This window comes from Arachis duranensis, chromosome 4, assembly GCF_000817695.3.
Source record: "Arachis duranensis cultivar V14167 chromosome 4, aradu.V14167.gnm2.J7QH, whole genome shotgun sequence".
In the NCBI taxonomy this organism is placed as follows: domain Eukaryota; kingdom Viridiplantae; phylum Streptophyta; class Magnoliopsida; order Fabales; family Fabaceae; genus Arachis; species Arachis duranensis.
Window position 1 is genome coordinate 41,855,263 of NC_029775.3, and position 10,186 is coordinate 41,865,448.

The following is a 10,186-nucleotide window of genomic DNA, read 5'->3' on the forward strand; positions in this document are numbered from 1 at the left end:
GGGCGTTTAACGCCAGGATGACACAAGGAGAGGAATTTTGTTTTCAAATAAAATCTTTTTCAAATCTTCATATTTTTTTAAAAATCAAATCTTTTTCAAATCAACTATTTTCAATCATGTCTTTTTCAAAATCATATCTTTTCAACATATCTTTTTCAAAAATCAAATCTTTTTAATTTTTATCTTTTCAATCATATCTTTTTAATCATATTTTTTTCAAATCATATCTGTTTTTTTCAAAAATTTGATTTCAAAAATGTTTTCTAAACTTCCTATCTTTTCAAAAATTAATTTTCAAATATTTTTCAATTAACTAATTGTTTTGAATTTTCAATTTGATTTTCGAAAATTTCCTTCGCTTTTTCTCATTTTTTTAAACACTAACATTCCTCCTCCATTGTCAATTCGGACTCACTCCTTCTTTATGTGTTCGAATTCTGCCTTACCCCCTTCTTCTATTCTTGTTTTTCTCTGACACCTCAAGGAATCTTTATACTGTGATATATAGGATTCCATATTTTCTTTATTTTCTTCTCTTTCATATGAGCAGGAACAAAGAAAAAGGCATACTTATTGAAGCTGATCCTGAACCTGAAAGGACTCTGAAGAGGAAGCTAAGAGCAGCTAAAGCACAAAACTCTGAAGAGGACCTCACTGAAATTTTCGAAAAGGAAGAAGCAAAAGAAACAATTATGGCCGAACCAAACAACAATGCAAGGAAGATGCTTGGTGATTTTACTACACCAACTTCCAACTTCTATGGAAGAAGCATCTCAATCCCTGCCATAGGAGCAAACAATTTTGAGCTAAAACCTCAATTAGTTTCTCTACTACAATAGAACTGCAAGTTTCATGGACTTTCATCAGAAGACCCTTATCAGTTTTTAACTGAGTTCTTGCAGATCTGTGATACTGTTAAGACCAATGGAGTTCATCCTGAAGTCTACAAGCTTATGCTTTTCCATTTTGCTGTAAGAGACAGAGCTAGAACATGGTTGGACTCACAACCTAGAGATAGCCTGGACTCTTGGGATAAGCTGGTCACGGCTTTCTTAGCCAAGTTCTTTCCTCCTTAAAAGCTAAGCAAGCTTAGAGTGGATGTTCAGACCTTCAAACAAAAAGATGGTGAATCCTTCTATGAAGCTTGGGAAAGACACAAGTAGATAACCAAAAAGTATCCTTCTGACATGCTTTCAGAATGGACCACATTAGATATATTCTATGATGGTCTGTTTGAATTTTCCAAGATGTCACTGGACCACTCTGCAGGTGGATCCATTCACCTAAAGGAATCACCTGCAGAAGCTTAGGAACTCGTTGAAATGGTTGCAAATAACCAGTTCATGTATACCTCTGAGAGGAATCCTGTGAGTAATGGGACGCCTCAAAAGAGAGGAGTTCTTGAAATTGATGCTCTGAATGCCATACTGGCTCAGAACAAAATATTGACCCAACAAGTCCATATGATCTCTCAGAGTCTGAATAGATTACAAAATGCATCCAACAGTACTAAAGAAGCATCTTCTGAAGAAGAAGCTTATAATCCTGAGAACCCTACAATGGCAGAGGTGAATTACATAGGTGAAGCCTTTGGCAACACCTATAATCCTTCATAGTAAAATCATCCAAATTTTTCATGGAATGATCAATAGAAGCAAGGCTTCAATAATAACAATGGTGGAAGAAATAGGTTTAGCAATAGCAAACCTTTCCCATCATCATCTCAGCAACAGACAGAGCATTCTGAGTAGAATCTTTCTAGCTTAGCAAACATAGTCTCTGATCTATCCAAGGTCACTCTCAGTTTCATGAATAAAACAAGGTCCTCCATTAGAAACTTAAAGGCACAAGTGGGTCAGCTGAGTAAAAAGGTCACTGAAACTCCTCCCAGCACTCTCCCAAGCAAAACAGAAGAGAATCCAAAAGGAAAGTGCAAGGCCATTGATATGATCAACATGGCCGAAACCTTAGGGAAGGAGGAGGACATAAACCCCAATGAGGAAGACCTCAAGGAACATCCACCATTCAGTAAGGAGTACCCTAATGAGGAACCAAAGGAATCTGAGGCTCATACAGAGACCATAGAGATTCCATTGGACTTTCTTTTACCATTCATGAGCTCTGATGATTATTCATCTTCTGAAGAAGATAAAGACATTGTTGAAGGGCAAGTTGCCCAGTATTTTGGAGCAATCATGAAGCTGAATGCCAAATTATTTGGTAATGAGACTTGGGAAGGTGAACCTCCCTTGCTCACCAATGAACTGAATACATTGGTTCAGCAAACTTTACCTCAAAAGAGACAGGATCCTGGTAAATTCTTAATACTCTGTACCATAGGCACCATGACCTTGAAAAAGCTCTGTCTGACTTGGGGTCAGGAATAAACATGATGACACTCTCTGTAATGGAGAAACAGGGAATCTTTGAGGTATAAGCTGCTAAATTCTTAATAGAGATGGTAGATAAGTCTATGAAAAAGGCTTATGGACTAGTAGAGGACGTGCTAGTGAAGGTTGAAGGCTTTTACTTCCCTGCTGATTTCATAATCCTAGACACTAGGAGGGATGAGGATGAATCCATCATCCTTGGAAGACCCTTCCTAGCCACAGCAAGAGCTGTAATTAATGTTGATAGAGGAGAGTTGATCCTTCATGTGAATGAAGAACGCCTTGTAGTAAAGACTCAAGGTTCTCCATCTGTGACCATGGAGAGTAAGCATGAAGAGCTTCTCCCAATATAGAGTCAAATAGAGCCCCCACATTCAAACTCTAAGTTTGGTGTTGGGAGGCCACAACCAAACTCTAAGTTTGGTGTTGAGAGATCTCAACCATATTCTGATCATCTGTGAGGCTCCATGAGAGCTCACTGTCAAGCTATTGACATTAAAGAAGCGCTTATTGGGAGGTAACCCAATTTTATTTTAATTTTATCTATATTATTTTGTTTTCTTTTAGGATGATGATAATGTGAAGTCACAAAGACAATTACAAAAGTAAAGAAAAGAATCAAAAATAGCACACCCTGGAGGAAGGACTTACTGGCGTTTAAACGCCAGTAAGGGTAGTAAAATGGGCGTGTAAATGCCAAATCTGGTGCCTTTCTGGGAATTTAAATGCCAGAATAGGGCACCAGACTGGCGTTTAGATGCCAGAATAGGAAGGAAAGCTGGCATTTAAACGCGAGAACAGGGCAGCAAACTGGCGTTTAAACGCCATAATTGCACTCAAGGCGTTGTGAACGCCCAATGGGAGCAGGGATGAAGAATTCCTTGGCCCTTCAGGATCTATGGACCCCACAGGATCCCCACCATCCTCAACTCACTCTCTCTCCTCTTCACACCTTTCTACAACACTCTTCCCCAAATACCATTTACCAATCACCTCCATATCTCTTCCCTAAATACCCAACTTCACTCCTTCATTTTCACACATCATACACATCTTCCCCTCCCCTTGGCCAAACACATACACCCTCCATCTCCTCCATTTTCTTCATCTTCTACATCTTTCCTTCTTCTTTTGCTCGAGGACGAGCAAATATTTTAAGTTTGGTGTGGTAAAAGCATTGCTTTTTATTTTTCCATAACCATTTATGGCACCTAAGGCCAGAGAAACCTCTGAAAAGAGGAAAGGGAAGGCAATTGCTTCCACCTCTGTATCATGGGAGTTGGAGAGATTCATCTCACAAGCCTATCACTAAAAAGGGGATGGAACAAACTAGAGAGCCCATTCATGGCACTCAACAAGAGCATGAGGAAGCCCCTCATCAAGAAATCCCTGAGATGCCTCAAGGGATACATTTTCCTCCACACAACTGTTGGGAGCAACTAAGGATGGAGCAACAAAGGCAAGGAAGAGACATTGAGGAGCTCAAGCACTCCATAGGATTTTCAAGAGGAAGACACCCCCTCACTAAGGTGGACTAATTCCTTAATCTCCTTGTCATTTTTCTGTTTTATGTTGTATGTTCTATCTATGTTTGTGTCTTCACTACATGATCATTAGTGTCTAGTGTCTATGCCTTAAAGCTATATGAATCCTTCACCTCTCTTAAATGAAAAATGTGCTTAAATACAAAAGAACAAGAAGTACTTGGATTTCAAATTTTATCTTGAAACTAGTTTAATTATTTTGATGTGGTGGCAATACTTTTTGTTTTCTGAATGAATGCTTGAACAGTGCATATTTTTAATCTTGTTGTTTATGAATGTTAAAGTTGTTGGCTCTTGAAAGAATGATGAACAAAGAGAAATGTTTTTGATAATCTGAAAAATTGTTAGCTCCAAAATTGTTAGCTCCAATGGTAGGTACAGCAATACTTCTACCATAAAAGTCAGAGGTAGGCATGGTGAAGTCACCAAGGACCCTTCTTGGCTCCTCTTGTGGTTTGGCCATGTCCTCCTTTTCTTGTTCAAAACTTTCTGAAAGGTCTCTTCCAGAGTGTTGTGCTTTAGCTTGTTGTAAACGCCTACTTAGTCTTCTCAGGTTCAGGATCAAGAGTCAAGAGGGGTTCTTTATCCCTGTTCCTGGTCATAAACAAGAAGAAAAGAAAAAGAAAGAAACGAAGAAGACTTTCTATGCCAATAGACAAAAAGCTCCTCCTTAAAGTCAGATGTGAATAGAGAAGAAGAAAGAAAAGAAGTAAAAGAAGTACAAGAAGAATATTTTGAAAATAGGGGATAGAAGTAAATAAGAGAAGATAGAAAAAGTGAAGATGGAAGATGAGAGAGGGTGAGAAGTCGAATAATAGAGATGTGAGAAGAAGAGAAGTATAAATAGAAAAAGTAAATAAGAATTAAAATATTTTTATTTTTATTTATTTATTTATTTAATTTTGAAAATTAATTAATTAATTTAAAAATAATTTAAAATTTAAATGTTAAATTTTTTAAAATAGAAGAGAGAAAAGAGGAAGAAGTTTTCGAAAATTAAGAGAGATGGGAGTTAGTTATGTAGTTTTGAAAAAGAGGAGAGAGAAGATAAATAATTAATTAAGAAAAAATTTGAAAATAAAATAAGATAAGAGATAAGATAAGAAAAGATTTTGAAATTGAAATTTGAAATTATAAAAAGATAAGATAAGAAATTAAAAATATTTGAAAAGGATTTCATTTTAAAATTTAAAAGAAGAAAAGATAAGATAGAAAAGTTAAGATAAGTTAGGTAAGATAAGATAAGATAAGATAAGAAAGTTAAGAAATGATAAGTTTAATTAAAAAGATTTGAAATAAAAAATTGAAATTTGAAAATTAAATTTTGAATTTTGAAATTTGAAATAAGAAAAGATAAAATTTTGAAAAGGATATGATTTTTGAAAAATATATGATTTTAAAATGATTTGATTTTTAAAATTTAAAACTAAGATAAGATAAAATAAAAATTTTTAAATTAAAATCTGAATTTTTATTAAGAATTTTCGAAAATTAAATTAATTTTAAGATAGAAAAGATTTTTTTTATTTTTGAATTTAATGAGGAGAGAAAAAAAATAAGTAAAAGACACAAAACTTAAAATTTTTAGATCTTGCACCCATATATTTCAAATATTTTGGAGGGAAACACAAAGGGACACCAAACTTAAAAATTTTAAGATCAAAATATAAAAAAGACTCAAGAACACTTTGAAGACTAACAAGAACACTTTGAAGACTAACAAGAACACAAAGAACAAAATTCAAAGACTCAAAGAACTCAAGAACATGAAAAGGACACCAAACTTCAAATTAAAAAAAAAACACAATTTTTCGAAAATTAAAAGAAAAGCAACATGAAAACACCAAACTTAAAGACTTGACACAAGATTTAAACAAAGAAAAATATTTTTGAAAACTTTTTGAAAGGAAGATACCAAAAAATCGAAAATTGCTGTAAGGAATAAAAACAAAGACTCAAAGAAATGAAAATTTACCAAGAACAGAAGCACAAGGCTCTAACTAATAACAAGAATTAAACAAAGAAAACAAAATATTTTTTAAAAACTTTTTTTTTAATTTTGGAAAAAATTTGAGAAGAAGAAAACAAAAAGACTCAACAAGAACACAAACAAGGACTCAAATAAAAAAAAGAAAGTTACTCTTGCAAAAATAAAAAACAATACCTGATCTAGGGAGCAAGACAATCCGTCAGTTTGTCCAAACTCAACAATCCTCAGCAACGGCGCCAAAAACAAGGTAGCACGATTCCCCACACCTTCGTACTGTTGTACTAGCAAGTGCACTGGGTCGTCCAAGTAATACCTGAGCGAGTAAGGGTCGATCCCATGAGGATTGTGGTTTGAAACAAGCTATGCTTATCTTTCAGGTCTTAGTCAGGCAGAATCAGAAGGTTGTTGATTTTCATTCATAAAGAGAAACTATTTAATGTGGAATAAAGAAAAAGAGGTAGAGAATACTGATAGCAATAGGGTTAAGGATTGGAGTTGCTTTGTCTTTCTGAATTAACTCCGATATTACTGCTCTCTTTGCTTTTGAGTGATTTCTTCAAGGGCAGGCTGTACGTGATTGACACTAGTTTGAGTAGCTGCCAATACTCCTCCAGATCTGAACCCCAGGTTTAGTGTGGATCTATCTCTACTTGAGGGTGAAGCGCGTACAGTCCATTCTCCTTTATGATCCTACTCAAAACACCACAGAGACCCTAATCTCCCCGAAAATTGGCTGAATTGATGTCTCGAGAAGTCCCCAATGAAATCGTGGATTAGCCGTCTGGGAGACGTATATTCAAGCTGTTGGTTCATCACTGTCCAGTGAAAGACGCGTTCTGAACCCAAGTACACGTGGGTGTTTGTCAGGCACGTTCATTTTAATGTGATGAATAGAGCTAATTTGTCAGATCATTCTATTCACCACAATGAAGTACAAATATACATCTAAGAATTAATCAAACACGGATCGAAGAGAAATAGTAGTAGTTTTATTAATTCATAGGACTCAGTAGGGCTCCTCCCCTCAACCTAGGAGGTTTGAAAACTTATACTGAAGTAAAAATGCAATGATGAATTCGAAAATAGCATGAAGTCCTCTAATGATTATGAAAAATACACTTTAAATACTAAACAGATGACTAGTAAGGGTAAAATAGTCTTTTTAGTGCTAAAATCCACGTCTGGGGTCCACTTGTTGAGTCTTTGGGCTGATTTTTTATGAGATCAACGTTCTATGAGGTCTCTTGGGCGTGGAATTCCAGCTAGGGAGTCCTCATTGGGCGTATGGATGCTGGTCTCAGGTTTTGGGTGCTGGACGCCTGGAAGGGGGCAAGTAGCTGGCGTTGGATGCCAGTTTTGGGCCTTCTAGTCTGAAGCAAAGTATAAACTATTATATATTTTTGGAAAGCTCCAGAAGTCATCTTTCTATATCCATTGAGAGCGCTCCATTTGGACTTTTGTAGCTCCAAAAAAGCTCTTCTGAATGCAGGTAGGTCAGATCCGGACAGCATCTGCAATGCTTTTTCTATCTTTGAATCAGACTTCTACTCCAACTCCTCAATTTCAGCCAGAAAATATCTGAAATTGTACAAAAATACAAAAAGTCATAGTAGAATCCAAAAATATTATTTTAACACTAAAATCTATAAAAAAACAATAAAAACTAAATAAAAACTACTTAAAACTATATGAAAGTGATGCCAAAAAGCGTATAAAATATCCGCTCATCACAAACTAAGAATTTTCTTAATGAACTAGGTTTTTGAGAAGGTCTTATGTGATGACTTTACTTGCTCTCTGTTTGCATGTTCTGCATTATGATTTATTGTATGCCTATGTTTGTTTTCCTTTAAAAAACTGAAATGAATGATGAATAACTCATGAAAGACCGATAGTGCAACAGGCTTATATGTATATAAATAGTACAGAGTCTAGAGTCTCATAGGTCTATGAGAGGTAACACCTAATTACTGGTAGTTATCTAGACCTGCCAGAAGCTAGGTTGTTAAAAGTTTAGTAGGAGTAAATATATTTTTAATATTCTTATATATCAGTGACATGTAAATTATAAATAAGGTTATATACTCAACTCAAAATAAGATAAGTATAGTCTTCTTAGGTGCCTCAAGATTGTTACAAAATCATATTTCTTATAATCTATTATAGGCAACACATATATTAACTATAATTGCAAATTAAGTTATTTCACATTAAATTACTTATATAATAGTAATCTTGTTTACTGTCATAAATGTTGAATTAAATAAGTCATTATTACTCTTGATTTGGAATTAAATGATAATAAAACCAAAGATACTATTTTATTTGAGATTTAGGGTATAATGGGTGCGACATTTAAATATAAATAGTGAGTTTGAAATTTTAGTCCTCAACACATCAAAGCCGCCTTCATAGCTCTTTTTTCATTAAAGGAGTTGTGATTCAGCCCTATCAGATATACAGAAGGCTTTGGTTAAGAAAGACCAAAGAACCAAACTCTCTCAATTATACTCACAAAATCAGGTACAGTTCCATGCTCTCAAATATTTCTTTCTTAATGATTTAACATGGATGATATTGGGATTAAGAAAACCAAAAATTTCCAACAACTTTGGTAAAGAGGGTAATTTAAAAATTTTAGATAATTTTTTAGGGTTTGAGTAGTTTTGTCAATTGAAACCCATTTTTAAAGATACAAAGTTATTTTTGTTTTTTTTTGTAAGTGAATTTGTCAACGTTCTAAATATTTATAGGTTAAAATAATTATTTATCCTATGTAATTTGTGAAAAATAGAAAAAAACTAATAGATTTAAAAAATATTACTAATTTTAAATTTATGAAATGAAAAATGAGAGAAATTATTTGGGGCACTAATTTTGATTTACTTTTTTTTTTAATTTCAGTAGATAAAATGAGGCACGAATAAAAATTTAGGAGCCAATTTGAATAACTTACAATGATAACACATGGAATTAAACTGACATGTGGATAGACTATGTTATGACACATGACGCTACGTCTTATAACACATACAATTAGGGACGGATGTACGTGTATCATTGTGGGGGCAAGCGCCCTACTACAATTTGAAATTTTTTTTAGTAGTATATGATAATAATATTTATATGCCCCTATTAAATTATTGAATTTGATCCCACAATAATATTTTATTTAATTTTTGGTACTAGCCAATTTAAAAATGTCATATTAGATGTCATTAGAATGATCAATCACAATTTAAATGAAATTTGTTTGTTTTTTTTCTTACAAATTGACTCGAAATAGTATTATTTATCTTTTTTTGGTATTGGTTTTAATTTTTTTTCCCGTAACAATTACATAACATGAATGTGTAGTATTATTCTATATAAAAAGAGAGATATTTCGATTGTATTGTTAAAAAAGTTACTTAATTTTTTTAAAATATGAAACCTAAATAATAAAATTTTAAATTATATGTTATTATTTAAAGTACTATTTTAGTGTTTTAATTTATAAATTAGATATTTTAAAAACCACTCATGTTATATGCACATAGAAAATAACCACATGTATATATATTGAAATAAAAAATACACATTAAAAATAAATTAAATAATACTGATAAAAACTGTTTTGTGAATCTCTCCTAATTTATGCTTAAGAGTAAAAACATGCTTTTTAGGCCTTAAAATTGATAAATTTAATTCACTTTAATTCCATTCGATTCCTTGATATGTTTGTTAAGTGATTTCAGGATTAAAAGGCAAAGATTGGGTTGAAGGAATGGAGAAAAAGCATGCAAAAATGGAGAATTCATGAAGAAATGGGGATTTGCTGAATTGAAGGCGACGCGCACACGTCACCCCACACGTACGCGTGAGCCAGAAAGCTGTCAGCGACGCGTACGCGTGACAAGCTGCACGTGACCAACTTAAGGGTAATATGCTGGGGGCAATTTCTGAGCCCAAGAAGGCCCAAATGCAACTCATTTATGATGCTTTTGAACCCAAGGATGGCAAGGGATTGGAGGGGGAGACTCATAGTTTAGTTTTTCATCATGTTGTAGGTAGAATTCTAAAGGGAGAAGCTCTCCCTTCTCTCTAGAATTTAGGGTAGTTTAGGTTAAATTCTCTTAAATCCAACTTTTAATTCTTGTTTTGATTTAATTTTTCCTTTCATTTTCTTATTGCTACATCTTTACTCTTCTAGTATTACTTGTCAATTCCTTTATTTAGCTCTCTTTTATGTTGATGAACCATTAGCTCTCTTGTCATTGTTG

The 10,186-nt window shown here is 33.8% G+C and overlaps 1 non-coding gene across 1 annotated transcript; it reads right to left on the bottom strand.

Moving 5' to 3' along the window:
* Positions 1–1,085: 1,085 nt before the first annotated feature.
* On the bottom strand, positions 1,086–1,193 carry LOC127747287 (small nucleolar RNA R71). The gene has a single exon (XR_008009087.1). It is a non-coding gene; the product is annotated as a small nucleolar RNA R71 (small nucleolar RNA).
* Positions 1,194–10,186: the final 8,993 nt, after the last annotated feature.